The following is a 20,712-nucleotide window of genomic DNA, read 5'->3' on the forward strand; positions in this document are numbered from 1 at the left end:
CTCGGCTTAGGCTCACTGCAACCTCTGCCTTCTGGGTTCAGGTGATTCCTCTTCCTCAGCCTCCCAAGTAGCTGGGACTAACGCATGTGCCACCACGCCTGGTTAATTATTGTTTTGGGATTTTAGTAGAGATGGGCATTTCACCATGTTGGCCAGATGGTCTCGATCTCCTGACCTCGTGATCCGCCCCACTTCAGCCTCCCAAAGTGCTGGGATTACAGGCGTGAGCCACCATGCCAGGCCTGAAGTCAACAATAATTTCTTAATGTCACCTTGTACCTAGAACATAATCAAATTCTCCTAATTTTCTCAAGTGTTTGAATCAGGAGCCAAACAATGTTGAGTCTCTTGTAATTTATTGTGATATAGATGCCTCTTATTTTTATGTCATTTACTTGTTCAAAATTGTTTTTAAAGAATTTCCCACATCCTGGAAGTGGCTTTATGTTTTATTTTACATGTTTCTGTAGGGATTTGGCTAAATTGAGACATGACTAAATTCAGTTTCATTTTTGGGGTTAAAAGTATTTCAGAGATGGTGATGATCCTATTGTCTTACATCAGGAGGCTCATATTGGCCGATGGTCTCGTTTTTCCAATGCCAGGACTGATCAGTGAGTTCACGTGTGATCAGCCTGATCCATCCACTGTAAACTCCCCACCCATATTTCATCTAATAGTTTCGTCACTTATTCTTTTATTTTCTCTTTCTCTTCTGCCTCCTCCTCCTCCTTTTCTCCTTCTTCCTTCTTCCTTCTTTCTTCCTTCTTCCTTCTTCCTTCTTCCTTCTTCCTCCTCCTCCTCCTCCTTCTTCTTCTTCTGCTCCTTCTCCTTCTCCTTCTCCTTCTCCTTCTCCTTCTCCTCCTCCTCCTCCTTCTCCTCCTTCTCCTCCTTCTCCTCCTTCTCCTTCTCCTTCTTTTCTTTTTCTTGAGAGACAGGGTCTCACTCTGTCACCAGGCTGGAGTACAGTGACACAATAATAGCTCACTGCAATCTTGAACTCAGGGGCTCCAGCAATTCTCCTGTCTCAGCCTCCTGAGTAGATGGGACTACAAGCCCATGCCACCATGCCTGGCCTAATTTAAAAACACGTGATTTTTTTTTTTTTTTTTTTTTTTTTTTTTTTTTGGTAGAGATGGGGGCCTATATTGTCCAGGCTGGTGTCAAACTCCTGGACTCAAATAATCCTCCTGCCTCAGGCTCCCAAAAGTCTGGAATTATAGGCATAAGCCACTGTGTCTGGCCAATTTTGGCACTTATTAATGATTAAGTCTTAGGCTTCTTTTGTCATTTTGGAATTGAAATGTGATAATTCTCTAATTCTTTCATTCTTTCTGTATTTATTAACAAAAACTCTTCTATAAAGAAGAGCTCTTTATCGATCACTTATTTACCAGAAAAATAAAATACATACAAGAAAGACAGAATAAATGTTTTATGTGTCCCTTTATTTTTCGTGTCTTAGCCGTTTCCAATGATAAGCCATGGGATGATTTCTTCTAGCATTATCATTGACAATTTCATTTGTATGTATGTGTTGTGTTTTTAGTAATTAGAGTCATTCTTTTTGATCCTCAAAATAATCTAATCATTGGACAATGAGAGACCATTCAAGTTGGCTCCTGTATCCTTCTGGCATCCCATTAGCCTTTGACAGATTCCTTACCTCCTGATACAAGGAAGGACATTCATTTTGTATATTTCTTTATTCAGCTCCACTATTGGTCATTTCTCCAAGGTGCCCTTGTTCATTTTAGTGGGTACTAGGGTGCTCATTGCTACTGGGTTTGCCATTGTTCCTGGGTCTTTTCAGTGGATAGAATTAGGAATGTGTACTTTTTTTCCAAGAAAAAATACATCATGAATTCTAATATACAGTTGTCTTGATACATTTTCATCTGTCCTTTTGAAAAAGGCTAATAGATTTGAGATGTGTACTTTTCACGTTGTATTAATTAGAATTAACTTTGCTTCATAGAAGAGATATATTTGTAATATTCGCCCAAATAAGATCAAAGCTTGTATTGCTCATATAAATGTAATCTAATGATGCACTGTTCAAGGGCTTGTTTGGCAGCTCTGCGTTGTCATCGGTGACCCAGGCTCTCATCTTTCTTGCCATCTTTAGCATCTCAGCTTCAGTTAGCATGGACCACCATTCAATCTATGCATTAGTCAACCAATTAAACCAAAAATCAGAAGGCTCAAAGTGCCTAAGTTTTCACAAGGAATCCAGAATAATTCGTAAGCACCCCCATATCCACAAATTCAGCTTGACTAAGTTTGAGTCCTTTTTTCCTTGTTGTCACATACTCAGAACCTGTTTACATCTATATTCTCCAGATTTTTGCCAATCATATTGATGTGTACTCTGTATCTTCCCAGGTATGACTTTTAAATTGTTCTTTGAGGAATCCTGGGCTCTGACTCTAGGTATAGCTCTAGAGATAATGTGACGATAATGTAATTCTTCCTCATGCCATCACAGGCATGAACCATGCCATCAGAGCAAGGCAGGAACGATGTCATCAGACAGGAGAGGTAGGGATGCTTCAACTGACAACAAGGAGGTTTAATGGAGGCTTTCAAGTTTGGTGCTGTCTGAGACCTCTGAATTCTCCCATATGTCTTCCTTCTAATTCTTGAAGTTTTGCTCTTTCCCACTAAATACTCTACTTTTCACATAGGAGACCTGACAGAAACAACAGAGTGTAATTTTGAGCTTGTCATTCTTTGTGTGATATATCCATGATCGTTAAAATTAACTATCTGATTAACCCACAGTCTTTCATTTTCCTCATGCCCTTTATACTGTTCTATGGCAGGCCTCAAAGCTTTTTTTTTTTCTTTTTTAAATTTTCTTTTATTTTTTCCCATAACCCCACAGCTTTTAACGGACTCTTTCAATTGCTACTTTGCCATCTACCATGGACTTCTAAGAGTCCCATGTCTTAATACTGAATGTGCTTCCATTATATTCAGCCACAACCAGGCAAGAATCCTGGATTCTCGCCGACCTTCTTTTTCCTGAAGGATCGTTGATGCAACCTCCACAAACTAATTTCAGAATTAGTCAGGGCTCTCAGTTGCAAGTAACAAAAATGGTTTTTAGCTGATACAAGCAGAAAAGAAGTATACTGAAAGGATATTGAAAAGAATCATATAGGGTGCTAGAGCGGTAGACTCAGAAAATGGGCATAAACAAGAAGAAACTCAGCAAGGAAAATGGCTAAAATCCTACTGCAAAACTGATTTGGGTAGGACATGGTTACCACTTTCACCACACCCTGAGCACAAAAACTAGCAGCTGTAATACCACTGGCACAGCCAGCATGTTTGCAGTTGCTGCTGCTGCTGCCACTGCTGCCACCATGGCCCTTGAATACTGGGTGCTACTGTGGTACTGAATCCTGATACCACTGTGGCTCTTGAATACCGGATGCTACTGTAGTACTGAGTACTGATACCACTGTGGCCCTAGAACACCGAATGCTACTGCAGTACTGAATCCTGATACCACAGTGGTCCTTTGCCCTGCCCTCCCACTGATGAATCCAAAGCCTCCCTAGGTCTTTATGTCACTAGCTCCAGATTCAACATCCTTAAGAGGTTTTTTTTTTTTTTTTTTTTTTTTGACTGAGTCTTGCTCTGTCGCTCAGGCTGGAGTGCAATGGGGACACCTCGGCTCACTGCAACTTCCGACTCCCAGGTTCAAGTGATTCTTCAGCCTCAACCTCCCAAGTAGCTGGGATTACAGGTGCACACCACCATGCCCAGCTAATTTTTGTATCGTTAGTAGAGATGGGGTTTCTCCATCTTGGCCAGACTGGTCTTGAACTCCTGACCTCAGGTGATCCACCTGCCTTGGCCTCCCAAAGTGCTAGGATTATAGGTGTGAGCCACCATGCCTGGCCCTAAGAGGCTAATTCTAATGACTGGCTAAGGCTTGATTATGCCACTGATGACCTCGCTATCACAATTCCTGGAAAGTAAGTGTCTGTCCTCTACTTCTTTAGGGGGAGGTAGGCTCTGCCATCTATAAAGACTCAACAGGTAAGGAAGTGCCCCAAACATTAAAAGGGGGTTTCAGATAAACGTCTACTATGAGTTGGGGAATGCTATGTATGTTCTGAGGTTGGAAATTATGAAGAAAAGGTGGAGAAAACTCTGGATTGGAAGCTGGGTCCAGAACAAGGGGAGCCCTGGCAATCAAATAAAGGCAGTTAGACTTTATCTGATAGATGGAAAAAGTTACTGGAAATTTCGAAGGAAATTTGTGCAAAGGAATAAAAGGGGGATTTAGGAATATTAATCCGCAACAGTTAGTGTAGAAGCACATTTGGAGAAAGGAGATTTTAGAGGCAGAGAAACCAAAGAACATTTCAGGGAACTCTCTAAATAGAAGGTGATATGTGCCTGAACTTAGATATTGTCTGCAGCAATGAAGGTGAAAAACCAGGAGACAGTATTGCAGAGATTAAATTCTAGAGTTCCCTAACAGGACCCATGTCTCACCAAAGTATTACCATATTCAATTTTCTTGATGATAAAAGTACCACAGTCTCATTTAGAAATGTTCTATTCCCAAGTGAACTCAGTGGCTGCCAAGGGCAGCAGCTCTCAGAATATGGACAGCTGGGGTTTCTGAGACCCTTGTAGTGGTTCTGCAAGGTTAAAACTACCTTCATGGTCATACTAAAGTGTTATTTGCCTTTTTCCACAGTGTTGAAATTTATACTGATGATGCACAGTACTAGTGGCTAAAACTGCTCCTTAGCATGACTCAAGGCAGGGGTACTAAACTGTAGCAGGCATTGATCATTGTATTCTTTACTCATACACTTGTAGCACAAGAAAAGAAAAAAAAAAGAAAGAAAGAAAGAAAGAAAGAAAGAAAAAATGGGCCGGGCGCAGTGGCTCTCTGGTAATCCTAGCACTTTGGGAGGCCAAGGTGTGTGGATCATGAGGTCAAGAGATTGAGACCATACTGGCCAACATGGTAAAACCCTGTCTCTACCAAAAATACAAAAATTAGCTGGGCGTGCTGGCACGCACCTGTAGTCCCAGCTACTTAGAAGACTGAGGCAGAAGAATAGTTTGAACCCGGGGGGCGGAGGTTGCAATGAGCCACGATCACACCACTGCACTCCAGCCTGGTGACAGAGCGAGACTCTGTCTCAAAAAAAAAAAAAAAAAAAAAAAAAGCCAGTTTTACTTAAGAATATCATTGATGACATTGATGATGCAGTAATAGGTATTAATTTTATTAAATCTTGATCCTTGAGTACACAACTTTTTACTAATCTATTTAATAAAATGGGAAGTGTGTGTGTGTGTGTGTGTGTGTGTGTGTGTGTGTGCGCGCGCGCGCGCGCCACAAAAACCATGTCGTCAGACGGGGGAGGTAGGGATGCTTCAACTGACAGCAAGGAGGTGTAGTGGAGGCTTCCAGGTTTGGAGCTATCTGAGACCTTTGAATTCTCCCATATGTCTTCCTTCTAATTCTTGAAGTTCTGCTGTTTCCACTAAATGGCCTACCTTTCACATAGGAGACCTGACAGAGACAACAAAGTGTAATTTTGATCTTGTCATTCTTTGTTTAAGGCATCCAAGATTGTTAAAATTAACCATCTGATTAACCTACAGTCTTTGATTTACTCTTACCCTTCATACTCTTCTACGGCAGTCCTCCAAAGCTTTTAATGGACTCTTTTAATTAGCTATTTTGCCATCTGCCATGGACTTCTAAGAGTCCCATGTCTTAATATTGGATGTATTTTCATTATGTTCAGCCATAGCCAGGCAAGAATCCTGGATTCTCAAGGATTCACACACACACACTCACACACACGTGCACATCCACACACACACATATTGAGATAGGGTCTCGCTCTGTCACCCAAGCTGGAGTGCAGTGGTGCAACCAAGACTCACTGCAGCCTTGACTTCCCAGGCTCCAATGATCCTCCCACCTCAGCCTCCTGAGTAGCTGGGAACACAGGTGCGCACCATCATGCCTAGCTAATATTTGTATTTTTGGTAGAGACAGGGTTTTACCATGTTTCTCTGGCTGGTCTCGAGCTCCTGAGCTCAAGCAATTCACCCACCTTGGCCTCCCAAAGTGCTGGGTTTACAAGCCTGAGCCACCACACCCAGCTGGGAAGTATATATAAACACTTCTACTGCATATCAAAATATGTAGACATATTTTGAGGAAAACAGTTGTGTCATTATTTAAATTGCAAACTGAATTAGCCTCCCCCCTACATTGGAACATTTTTTTTTTTTTCTGGAAAGTATGACTGACAGACACGGAGATTAAACAACTTGCTCCTGAATGATTTTTGGGTAAATGAAATTAAGGCAGAAATCAAAAAACTATTTCACAGAAATAAAAAACAGAGAAACAACAAAACAAAATCTCTGGGATGCAGCAAAAGCAATGTTAACAGGAAGCTTGTAGAGCTGAACGCCTACCTCAAAAACTTAGATTTCAAATTAATGGCATAACATCACACCTAGAGGAACTAGTAAAACAAGAACAAACTAACCCCAAATCTAGTAGAAGAAAAGAAATAACTAAAATCAGAGCAGAACTGATAGAATTAAGACCCCAAAAATCCATACAAAGGATGAACAAAACCAAAATTAGTTCTTTCAAAGGATAGACAAGATCAACAGGTGACAGTTAGATTAAAGGAAAAAAGAGAGAAGATCCAAACAAGCGCAATCTGAAATGACAAAGGTGACATTACAACCAGTTCTGTAGAAATACAAAAGATCCTCAGAAACTATTACGAACACCTCTGTTCACAAAAACTAGAAGATCTGGAGGAAATGGATAAGTTCCTGGAAACACACAACCTCCCAACATTGAATCAGGAAGAAATTGAAACCCTGAACAGACCAAAGTTATGTTCCAAAATGGAATCAGTAGTAAAAACCCTACCAACTGAAAAAGAAAACAAAACAAAATCAAACAACAAAAAAGCCCTGGACCAGGTGGATTCACACCCAAATTTTACTAGATGTACAAAGAAGAGTTGGTACCAATCCCACTGAAATTATTTCAAAGAATTGAGAAGAAGGGACTCCTCCTTAACTCCTTCTACAAAACCAGCATCACTCTGACACCGACACCTGGCAAAGATACAACAAAAAAGAAAAATACAGGCTAATATCCCTGATGAACACAGACACAGAATTCCTCAGCAGAATCAAACAGCATATCAAAAAGTTAATGCACCATGATCGAGCAGGCTTCCTTCCTAGGATGCAAAGTTGGTTCAATATATGCAAACCAACCAAAACAGCATGGTACTGGTACCAAAACAGAGATATAGACCAATGGAACAGAACAGAGTGCTCAGAAATAATATCACACATCTACAGCCATCTGATCTTTGACAAACCTCAGAAAAACAAGAAATGAGGAAAAAAAATCCCTATTTAATAAATGGTGCTGGGAAAATTGGCTAGCCATAAGTAGAAAGCTGAAACTGGATCCTTTCCTTACTCCTTATACGAAAATTAATTCAAGATGGATTAGAGACTTAAATGTTAGACCTAATACCATAAAAACCCTAGAAGAAAACCTAGGCAATACCATTCAGGACATAGGCATGGGCAAGGACTTCATGTCTAAAACACCAAAAGCAACAGCAACAAAAGCCAAAATTGACAAATGGGATCTAATTAAACTAAAGAGCTTCTGCACAGCAAAAGAAACTACCATCAGAGTGAACATGCAACCTACAGAATGGGAGAAAATTTTTGCAATCTACTCATCAGACAAAGGGCTAATATCCAGAACCTACAAAGAACTCAAACAAATTTACAAGAAAAAAACAAACAATCCCATCGAAAAGTGGGCAAAGGATATGAACAGACAGTTCTCAAAAGAAGACATTCATACAGCCAACAGACACATGAAAAAATGCTCATCATCACTGGCCATCAGAGAAATGCAAATCAAAACCACAATGAGATACCATCTCACACCAGTTAGAATGGCAATCATTAAAAGGTCAGGAAACAACAGGTGCTGGAGAGGATGTGGAGAAATAGGAACACTTTTACACTGTTGGTGGGATTGTAAACTAGTTCAACCATTATGGAAAACAGTATGGCGATTCTTCAAGGATCTAGAACTAGAAGTACCATATGACCCAGCCATCCCATTACTGGGTATATACCCAAATGATTATAAATCATGCTGCTATAAAGACACATACACACATATGTTTATTGCAGCACTATTCACAATAGCAAAGACTTGGAATCAACCCAAATGTCCATCAGTGACAGACTGGATTAAGAAAATGTGGCACATATACACCATGGAATACTATGCAGCCATAAAAAAGGATGAGTTTGTGTCCTTTGTTGGGACATGGATGCAGCTGAAAACCATCATTCTCAGCAAACTATTGCAAGAACAGAAAACCAAACACCGCATGTTCTCACTCATAGGTGGGAACTGAACAATGAGATCACTTGGACTCAGGAAGGGGAACATCACACACTGGGGCCTATCACGGGGAGGGGGGAGGGGGGAGGGATTGCATTGGGAGTTATACCTGATGTAAATGACGAGTTGATGGGTGCAGCACGCCAACATGGCACAGGTATACATATGTAACAAACCTGCACGTTATCCACATGTACCCTAGAACTTAAAGTATAATAATAAAAAAAAGAACAAAACTGACAATTAAAAAAATAATAAAAAATATATATATATGCAAACCAATAAATGTGATTCACACATAAACAAAATTAAAAACAAAAAACATATTATCATATCAATAGACACAGGAAAAGCCTTCAATAAAATTCAATATCCCTCATGACAAAAACCCTCAACAAACTAGGCGTGAAGGAACATACCTCCAAATAATGAGTTATCTATGACAAAGCCACAGGCAATGACATGCTCAATGGGCAAAAGCTGGAACCATTCCCCTTGAGAACTGGAAAAAGACAAGGATGCCCATTCTCATCACTCTTATTCAACATAGTACTACAAGTCCTAGCCAGAGCAATTAGACAAGAGTAAGAAATAAAAGGCAACCAAATAGGAAAAGAAGAAGTCACGTTATCTTTCTTTGCTGACAATATGATACTATACCTAGGAAACTCAAAAGTCTCTGCCAAATGGCTCCAGGAGCTGATCATCAACTTTAGTAAAGTTTCAGGATACTTAATCAATGTACAAAATTCAGTAGCATTTCTATACACTAATAACATTAAAATTGAATGCCAAATCAAGAACACAATTCCATCTGCAATGGCTGCAAAAAGAGTAAAATACCTAGGAATACATCTAACCAACGAGGTGAAAGATCTCTATAAGGAGGGGTATAAAATACAGTTGAAAGAAATCATAGTTAATACATACAAAAGGAAAATATTCCATGCTCATGGACTGAAACAATCAATTTTGTTAAAAGGCCATACTGCCCAAAACAATCTACAGATTCAGCACCCTTCCTATCAAACTACCAATGACATTTTTCACAGAATTAGAAAACACTATTCTTAAATTCATAAGAAACCAAAAAAGAGCCTGAATAGCCAAAGCAATCCTATGCAAAAAGAACTAAGCTGGAAGCATCACATGACCCAACTTCAAACTATACTATAAAAGACTAGAGTAACCAAAATAGCATGAGTACTGGTACAAAAACAGACACATAGATCAATGAAACAGAATAGAGAACCTGGAAATAAACCTCATACCTACAGCTATCCAATCTTTAACAAAGTTGACAAAAACAAGCAATGGGGAAAGGGCTCCCTATTCAATAGATGGTGTTGGGATAGCTGGCTAGTCCTATTCCAAAGAATGAAGCTGGACCTCTGCCTTTTACCATATACAAAAGTCAACTCAAGATGGATTAAAGACTTAAATGTAAGACCTCAAACTATAAGAATCCTAGAAAAAAAACCCCAGGAAACATCATTCTGGACATTGGCCTTGGGAAAGAATTTATGATTAAGTTATCAAAAGCAATTACGACAAAAACAAAAATTGACAAGTGGGACCTAATTAAACTAAAGAGCTTCTTCATAGTAAAATAAACTATGAACAGAGTAAATAGAGAGTCTACAGAATGGCAGAAAATATTCACAAACTATTTACCTGACAAAGGTATAAGATCCACAATCTATTAGGAACATTTTTCAACAAGCAAAAAACAAACAACTCCATTAAAAAGTAGGCAAAAGATATGAACACACATTTTTCAAAAGAAGACATACATGTGGCCAACAAGCAAATGAAAAAATGCTCAATATCACTCATCATTAGAGAAATGCAAATAAAAACCACAGTGAGACACCATCTCACACTAGTCAGAATAGCTATTATTAAAAATTCAGAAAACAACAGATGCTGGTAAGGCTGTGGAGAAAAGGGTACACTTACACACTGTTGATGGAAATGAAATTAGTTCAGCCACTGTGGAAAACAATTTGGAGATTTCTCAAAGAACATAAGAAACAGAACTTCCATTTGACCCAACAATCCCATTACTGGCTATATATCCAAAGGAAAACAAATAATTCTACCAAAAAGATACATGCACTTGTATATTCATTATGGCACTACTCACAATAGCAAAGACATGGAATCAACCTAGGTGCCCATCAGTGGTGGACTGGATAATAAAAAGTGGTACACACTACACAGACTAAAGGAAATAAAATTATATCCTTTGCGGCAACATGGATGTAGCTGGAGGTCTTTATCCTAAGCAAATTAACAAAGGAACAGAAAACCAAAATGTTCTCATTTATAAATGGGAGCTAAACATTGGGTATTCAAAGACATAAAGATGGCAACAATAGACACTGTGGACTACTGGAGGGGGATGTGGGGGAGGAGGGGAAGAATTGAAAAACTGCTAGGTACTGTGCTCATTACCTGAGTGACAGGATCTATCGGAATCCAAATCTTGGCATCATGCAATATACCCGTGTAACAAACTGGCACATACACTCCCTGAATCTAAAATAAAAGTTCACATTATTAAAAAAAAAGATTGATGACAAATATGGTCTTTCATCCTTGGCTATTTGGCAGATATTTTTTTCAAAGTGAATGAAATGAACATGTGACCTCAAGAAAACAATAATACTTGTTGCCCATGATAAAATTAGAATTTTGAAAAATTTCTATCAGCCACCATGAACTTGATGGTATCTTAACACTTAACAATTTTTCTAATTATTGTTAGTGAAATTAATAAATGTGATTTTTTGGTATGGTATAATGAACTATGACAATATTTAGAATATCTATATAGCTCAGTGAGCCAATAATTGCCAAATGATGAAGGCAGGATGTTGCAAAGTCATGGGTAAGAAATCCATTCAAAGTGCAAGACAGATCAATAGATTTTAATGTAACAGAGAATGTAAAGTTCACTGCTATGATTTTAGATTCCATGTTGCAACTAACCTCTAAGAAACTGTCACTTGTGCAGTTTTGATGTAGTCATTAAAGAATAATATCCGGCCGGGAGCGGTGGCTCATGCCTGTAATCCCAGCACTTTGGGAGGCCGAGACGGGCGGATCATGAGGTCAGGAGATCGAGACCATCCTGGCTAACATGGTGAAACCTCATCTCTACTAAAAAAAATACAAATAAACTAGCCTGGTGAGGTGGCGGGTGCCTGTAGTCCCAGCTACTTGGGAGGCTGAGGCAGGAGAATGGCGTGAACCTGGGAGGCGGAACTTGCAGTGAGTCGAGATCCAGCCACTGCACTCCAGCCCGGGCAACAGAGTGAGGTTCCGTCTCGAAAAAAAATAAAACTAAAAATAATAATAATATCCATAATAATCTGGAAAGGCTATTAAAATACTCTTCTCTTTTTCAACTATGGGTCTACATAAGACTGGATTTTCTTTATCTACTTCAACCACAACAGTGTACTAGAACAGATTGAGTGTAGAAGCAGATACGGAAATCTGAATTCTTTTCTATTTGGCAAAATATTAAAGAGATTTGCCAATATTTAAAATAATACCAGTCTTATAATTTTTCAGTTTTGAAAACTATATTAACATATAAATAGTTTATTATTTTTCACAAAAAACACTTTCTTGATTATTATTGTTGTTTTTATAAATGACATCACTGGCCATTAGGGAAGTACAAATCAAAGCCACGATGAGATACGACTTCACACCCAGTAGCGTGGCTACTGAAAAAAAGTAGTAATGAATATTTCTACACTGCTGGCGGGAATGTAAAATAATACACTGCCTCTTTGGAAAACAGCTTGATAGTTCCTCAAACAGTTAAACAGAGAGTTGCCTATCATATGACCCAGAATTTTCATCCCTAGATGTATACCTAAGAAAACTGAAAACATATGTTCACGAAAAATCTTGTACACAGATGTTCAGAGCACCATTACTCATAATAATCCAAAATGGGAACAATGGAGATGTCTATTAGTTGATGAATAGATAAACAAATGTGGTAAACCCACACAATCGAATATTATTCGGTCATAAAAACGAATGAAGTGCTGATTCATGCTACCACATAGATTAACCTGAAAACGTTATGCAAAGCTAAGGAAGTTAGTCACAATAGGCCATATTCTATGATTCCATTTAGATGAAATGTCTAAAATAGGCAAATCCATAGAGACAGAAAGTAGAATAGTGATTTTCAGAGTCTGGGGTAAACAGGAATGGAGAGTGACGGCTAATGGATATATAAGTTTCTTTTGGAGTGAAGAAAACATTCTGGAATTAGACAGTGGTGATGGTTGCTGAACCCTATGAGAACACTAAAAAAATCCACTGAATTGTACACTTTAAAATGGTTCATTTTATGGTATGTAAATGATACTTCAAAAAAAATATTATGTGCCAGGAAAAAAAAGTGTATCATTAGTGCTTAGTGTCATCTAGGAGACCAAAATAGATGCTCCTTTATTAACTAAGATGTACTCTAAAAAGTTACCTATTAGTGGCTGGGCGCTGTGGCTCACGCCTGTAATCCCAGCACTTTGGGAGACCGAGGTGGGTGGATCACGAGGGCAGGAGATCGAGACCATCCTGGCTAACACAGTGAAACCCCGTCTTCACTAAAAAATACAAAAAAAATTAGCCAGGCGAGGTGGCGGGCGCCTGTAGTCCCAGCTACTCGGGAAGCTGAGGCGGGAGAATGGCGTGAACCTGGGAGGCGGAGCTTGCAGTGAGCCGAGATCGTGCCACCTGGGAGACAGAGCAAGACTCCGTTTCAAAAAAAAAAAAGTTACCTACTAGTTGAGGGCTTAGGACTCAGCTGGCATGGCAGATTTATAGATTTCCATGGCTACAAGAAAAACAAATTATTGCTAAACTCTCTAACCACAGGAGCTATCACACCCCTCCTATCTCTGATTTACAATCCAGACAACTTCAACTCTGATTGGATGGAGGATTGGCCTTACAAATATTGTTTTCTGGTAAGTGACTGCAGAACTTAAGCCAGTTTCAGTCCATTTATAGGGGCTGCATACAAACTGTCTTCGTGTCCTATGATTCACTGTTTGATGCAAGAGTCAAATTCCACCTCATTTTAGTGCTAAAATCCCGCCTCAAGGTGAACATGGGATGTATGTTACATATATGTTTACCCATGCATTTGATTCCCTTCATAAAGATGTAAAGCTTTTCTCTGAAACCTGCTGAACATGTATGATTTTACTGTGTAATTTGGAGACTATAAAGAATAAAACCCAACTTGTTCTTCCTGTCTTTGAGGAGAGAGTGTCTTTGTTCTGTGCTGGAGACTTTCTCTTCTGGGCTTGCAAACTGATAGCACCAATAAAGTTCTCTTTTCTACTACTTAGCCATCCTGGTGGTCTTTTGGGTGACATTAGCCATTAATAATAAAGTTATTTCCAGTGAATAGTAGGGTTTGAAGGGTTTAACATTTGATGTAGGTCATGCAAAGATACAAATACTGATGAGTTTAGAAGAAGGCAACATTAAAATGTTTGCTTCTGGCCTTACTAGCCCTGGTGCCTTCAATTCATTTAGATGCTAATGATCACTAACATAAGACAAAATCCCTACCTTTTTCTCTTTTTAGCAAGAGTGACCCATGACTTAGTGGATAAAACCATCCGATTTCATGACACTTGCTGTGATCTGAGGGTAACTGCTGTTAGGAAAAGAAGGAAGCCAGATGGAGAGTGGTTGGAAGTTGAGGGTAGCATTGGAGTGGGAGGTAGTCTTTTTTGTGAGCACAACAGGAGGAATATCTTGGCAGTGATAATACTCCAGCAATCTGGCTAGAAGTGGGATTCATAGTTTACTCTATATGGAACAGAACTCTGCTCATGGGTCTTTCCCCTTTTTCGAGGGACCAGCAAGAACAGCAGAGCCCCAATTCTAGCAGGAGAAGGTTCAGGAGCCTCACTCCCATTGGGAGGAGACAGGAATTATAATAGAAAATTGAGAAGGTAAAAGAACTTGTATTTGAAGAGTGAGAGTCGTTTGAAGTGATCAGGCCCAAAGAGAAATTGAGATAGTAATCATGTCTATTGACCCCCTTTAGAGCTATCTATTCATCTCTTGAAACTGCTTGCTATTTTCACAAGTAGCTATAAATTAACTTAATGCTGCGCTGGACAGTATAACCTACACACAATAGCTTAATAATGGATAGCCAATCAATAGCTTAAGTTATTTTAATGTAAATTATCGGCAAACAGCTCAGAAACGGCCTCTTCTTTCTCTTTAAAACTCTACTTGTAACTCCTGCTAATTAGAGTAATATTCAAAGCAACATGAATTGATGATTCTGGGTTGGAATCCTCAAGTTTGGTCCAAATAAATTCTTCACTTATGCTAATTTTGCCTCAGCAAAATTAATAGATCAACAAGATCAACTACAGAGACCAGATGATATTGTTGAGCATAAAGAAAATGCTTCAGTTTTACCGGTTACAGAGTCGCAATGTTTGCCCTCTGTATAGACCTTAGAGTTAGAACTAAGTCTAGATCCAATCAGCCATGATTTAAAAAAAAATCCTAGACTTACATGTTGGCTTGGGAGGAATTTCTAAAGTGATAAATGCTTATTCATCTTGTATTGTGGACTGCTATTTGCTTTTTGTACATGTTTTAACAAATGACGAGAATATTTACTATTACTTAAAACATTACTTAGTTACTGAATATTACTGAATGGCAAAAAGGAAAAAAAATTAACCAATATAAATTGTGGAAACATCGTATACTGATAACATAGAAAACAGGGTCACTGAAAAGTATGAACTATAGGAAAACACATTTTGTAATTTTTGTTGAGTTTTATTGTATATTTTTAAATTGGTTTAATTTCCATTTTTAAGGATAAAAACTTTCTCCTTTTTTGCTGAGAACAAGACCTAGTTAACAGAAATATAAATAGTGATTTACATAACAATAACTATTTTGGCATTAGAAAAGCTGGGCATTTGGTCTTTTTTAAAGGAAAAGTTTGTTCTCTGTAGGGTACATCAATGTTTTTATCTTAATATTGTATAATCTGTGCATTATTTTCTGAAATCTGAATTTGAATACACAATATATCATCACATTCCTTGTCACCATGGCTAAAAAGGCCTCTTAATTTTTATAATTTAACTCAGCCTTACTTTGCATGACACCATCTGCTACTTTCTGGTATTTGCCAGCCAGAGACTGGGCTTTTCAATATTCCTGAAATTAGCCTTGTTTTTCAATGTTTGTGTCCATACCACTTTTCTCCTTTCCTGAGTGTTCCTTTCTCCTTCTTAGCCTGCTCCATTTCTGTCAATTTTCTCTGTGAACATAGGCTTGGCTCCACCACACAGATCAGTCACTCTGTGTTTCTACTATGCTCTGCTCCCCCTCACATAGTGTCTGACGGTGACTTTTCACTCTGCACACACTCTGAGAAGAAGTATGACTTCTGCACGGGTGCCTCAGGAGTCTCCTCACGTGATGTGATGTGGGGTGTGTGTGTGTGTGTGTGTGTGTGGGGGGTAAGTGGCATTTGGGTAGGCAGACGTCCTGGCCTTCCAACCCAAGTGTTAAATAATGACAGGGTTCAGAAAGTGCTGCCCCAAAATATGGCACCTTGGCGTCTGGCAGCAGAAGCAGGAAGGTGTCTCTGGCTCTTCCTTGCTCCCCTCTCATGAAGCAAGCCCTAAAAGAATTATCCGACCTTCTTCTGAAGAGGTCCTCGTTCAAAAGGTGCCTTCCTTAGACCCGGAGAAAAGGAATGTCCTTATCATACTTCACAACTACTCATGTTTGATCAAAGAGTAAATATACACAGTTTTCCCTGTTCTTTGGGTCTTCATTATTGAAATCTCCTGTATCGTGTAAAATGTACATTAAACAAATGTGTATGCATTTCTCTTGTTAGCCTGTCTTTTGTTATAGGAGCATCAGCTTGAACCTAGTAATGAGTGAAAAAAGATGTTTTGGTTCCTACAACAGAGTAAATCTACTTTATTTGTTTTTTTCTACACAGAGTTTCCATAGAAAACTATTATGTTTGAAAAAAGAGTCCTTTTTTTTTTTTTTAAATCCTAAAAACCACTTCCACAGAGAAAAGAGAATGGAGTCTGGAGTCAAGGAGATCTTAGTTGGCATTTAAACCTCACCACTCATTAGTGGGGTAACCTTGGTGACTCACTGAGTCTCTCTGACCTTAGTTTCCCATTTGGAATATTGGATGAATAATACCTAGTGGACAGGATCATTGTTAAAATTAAATAGAATTCTGTGTATAATGTGTCTGGCCTGTTAATGAATGCTAATTCCTTGCTTCCTCTTTCAGCACATAACATGTATAATTTTAACAATGTGTTTACATCCCCCATTAGAATATACAGGCAGGGAGGGAGATAAAGCACAGTGTCTGGCCTAGGCCAGGCACTCAATAAATGTTTGATGAATGAATGAGCAGCTCTGATTTCTTTCCAAATTGCTTTGGAACTTGTGGTGGCTTTTTACCTGCTTTAAGTGAACCAATCTCTATTCAACCAGACACATACCTGATTCAAATGGAAAACTGAATGAAGTTGGAGCCATTTCAACGTCTCTCACCCCCAACTTGTTTTAGATTCCAAACGATCATACTTTCCAGAATTCTAAATGGGGACGAGGTGAAAAAAAGTATTATTTCTTCATATTTGTATCCATTTGATTTATGTATTAATTCCATTTAGATTATTTTGCTCTTTGAAGTTCCAGTACACATTCTCCTTGGTTTCATCATGGCTAGTTTTCAAATAAAAAGGTATTTGTTGAGCATCTCTCTATAGGTACTTCTGTTCTTCTTCTCTCAAAATTAATCAGGCTCAGTGGTGACTTGCTAACTTATGAAGCCATGAGATACCACGGGTATGCTTAGGAAACAAACAAACAAAAAATACAATCTTAATTATTGCTATGGAAAATCTATGAAAAATAAATACATGATGACTGGGTAATAGCTTTTTATTCAATAAAGAATGAGATATTTGATGGGAGAAGAGGGTTTTTCATTGCTAGATTAAAAGTTCCCATATTTTCAAATTTAAAGTTATTATCTCAGAAGATACAATAGTAATTGTAAATTCTTATTTTTCTCATCTAGAGAGTTTTATTAATCATGAAAAAACCTCTTTAGGCAATGCTTTTGATTCTGCACAAAGATAGTCATATGTATATTTTTTGACATCTTTATGCTGGGATAAAGAAGTAAAAGAAGATATAATATAACTGCTTTAGAAGTAATTATACAAAAGAGGGCATCACTGTAAAGTAACCCTTTTACATCATTTTTGAGGTTAAAGTTCAGAGGAGGGTATGATCTTGCCTGGGATATTCAACAAAAACTATAGAGTTCTTGTTTAAGTGGAGTCTTGAAGAATTCAGTAGGAATTTGCATGATGACGAAGTTGTGAAAGTGTTTTAGGTGGGGGGATAGCTTCCCCCAGTTGATGTTGGGTTTGGTTTTGATGTGACAGCCTTACAATGGAAAACAGATGCTATGGTGATGGTCAGTCTTTGCACTTTGCAGAAAGGTACATGTGAAGAGAGCAAAAAGAATTGGCAATTTCTCCTTCCTTCACCTTCATTCCTATCCTGGAAGAGGTTACTCAGTGAAATAGGCTGGGCAAAGTTCCAGGTTGCTGCTAGAATGTTTCTAAGGATGTTATGTGACTGCCACTCCTAAAGAACATCTTTGCTCTGCAGCTTCCTTTTCCTGAATTATCTATAAAAATAGCAAAAACTGCAATTTACACACCAGGCTTTTTAAAAAAAAATGTCGTAGAGGGGACACTTGGCCTTGCCTAAACCCAAATCTTCAGTCCTTTTTAGGATCTACAACTTGTTATTTATCTTGCTCCTATTTACGCCACATGTCTTTATCTTACCCTCCAACTAATTTAAAGACCCTGGGAGCAGAGTCCACATATTATACTGCTTTATATTTTTCTATAACAGTTTCCTATAATACAGCACTAAAGTCTGGATAGAGTCTCCTAAATACCTACTGATTGCTTCTTTGATTTGGCCTCATGGAGATGAGAGAAACTGCTGAAAAATATGTATAAGGCTAGGAAAACTGGAGTGACAATGGTGGAAGTGGGTATGTGTTGAATATTTCTCACTGGTTTCCAGACCCACTCTCTACTCTTCTCTATCCTGCTTTGACTAACCTTTGTGAACTGTATCAAATGATTCCCTTGCCTTCTGGCTTCCATTTGGGTTCAGCCAATAGGAGGCATGGGAAAGAAACAGGAGGGGCAGGAGAGTGAGATTAGGGCATTTACTTACCCAACTCTCTCTCTACAGAGCCTTGTGGCTGCTTTGCTCTACCTGCATCCACACGTTCTTCTCAGCATCTTTTTTCTACACCTATGGCTATAACCCGCTTCAGGTTCTAGTAATTGTTTGCTACCCTTGCCCCTTAACATATGGAGAAGGGAATGGCTTGCAATTATTTTAGCTTTGGGATGCTTCACTATCACTTCACTATCACAGCTCATACTTTTCTAAACCTCTCTTCTTACTCATCTATATCCAGCTGGGATACTGATCGATGCAGGTGGTGGCCGTAACTTTCTGTGTAACTCTGGGAATAGCGCTTTGCATTTTTATTTTTGTTATTGTAAAGCAAAAATTTACTCTAATATAATGTGAATGTTTACCTCTCAGACAAAAACAGACATGCAGCCTTCTGAAGTGGGTGCCGGAAAAGGCTACATATAATTTTAAGTTATGACCTTCAGTGATTTGTGAACCAAACCAAAGTTCTTACTCAGCACTGTACTTTTATAAACTTGTTTGTGTAACAAAGGCGTTACCTGCCCAATAATTTAATGACCTGTTATTAACCAGCTTTGTTTATTCTAACATATTGTGTTAGGAGCTTAATTGACTTAGCCCTCCCATACAAGATAAAACTTGCTCAGGAACAGGTTTGACTATTACAGTCTTTATGTAAATGAGAGTGTGAATTAAATGTTTGTGCAAGCAACAAATGATAGTCACGCTGACATCTAGTTTTTTCCAATAGTGAACGATTAATAAGGAAGATTACAATACTATTAGAAATGACAGAGATAAATGATCTCCAGGTAACTCTTGCTTTATGAAAGAATAAGGTAATCTTAAGATAATACTCCTTTATGATTTTTAAGAAGGAATTTTCTCTTTCAGTTAAGAGTATTTATTAGTCAGATATTTTCTGTTAGTATGTCTTTTTACATTCATGCTTCTGCAAGTAAGATTAGTATCTAATAAGTTGGTGCAAAACTAATTGCGGTTTTTGCTATTACTTTCAATGACAAAAACAACCCAACTACTTTTACACCAACCCAATAATTGACAGTCATGTTAATTTGACAATAATCTTCAGTTTCTCTTTTAAGATTTTTCTCTGATTATCACTAGGCAGTGCATACTTTTTGAGGCATATTGAGAAAAACATTTCTCTAAAATTTTCTTTCTTCATTTTTCTCTTAGAGTCGATTTATGCCTGGGTTAATGAGGAAATCTGTCTTCACAGCTGGAAACTTTTATAATAGGAGCTTTAAAAACTAAGTTAAATGAATGAATAAGATTACTTTATATAGCTTTAGAAATAGCATAACAAACTGTCTGAACAATAATATGAAATTCATGCACCAATCTGTTCGATCAGAGTATGTTTGAATATTTTCTCTTTCAGGTACTGACCTAAGCTCTAGGAATACTTCTGGGTAAAAGCCAATGTTATGGCAATATCATCTGTAATCAGTGGTAATGTTCAAATATTTAACAACTCATGCAACATAATCCCCTACAATCCAAAGAGAAGCCAGCAGTGTACAACAGATTCAGCCAGACCAGTGCATCCCAGTTGAGGGTCCCCAATTCCTAAACCTTCTTGGTTTCATCATTTGGGCCATTCACTGGGGATTTTTATTTGCCCCTCAGTTGCAACCAAAATAACTGGTTCTCCTTTCCTTATCTCTATGTTCTCTGTTCCTGTTATTCTGAGCTGTGCCAAGCCCTTTCACCAGGTGCTGATTTTGGGTCCTTAGCTTCCTCAATGTTAGGATATCATCTTGATTTCCTGGTCACATACCTGATTCTGGGCTCTGATTTTATTGTAGTGCTGAAGTCTCCATTCCTGATTCATAGAGATGTCCCTCTTCGACCTCACACGGCACTTTATATCTACTTTTCTTATG

This window comes from Chlorocebus sabaeus, chromosome 3 (genome assembly GCF_047675955.1).
Source record: "Chlorocebus sabaeus isolate Y175 chromosome 3, mChlSab1.0.hap1, whole genome shotgun sequence".
Classification (NCBI taxonomy): Eukaryota; Metazoa; Chordata; class Mammalia; order Primates; family Cercopithecidae; genus Chlorocebus; species Chlorocebus sabaeus.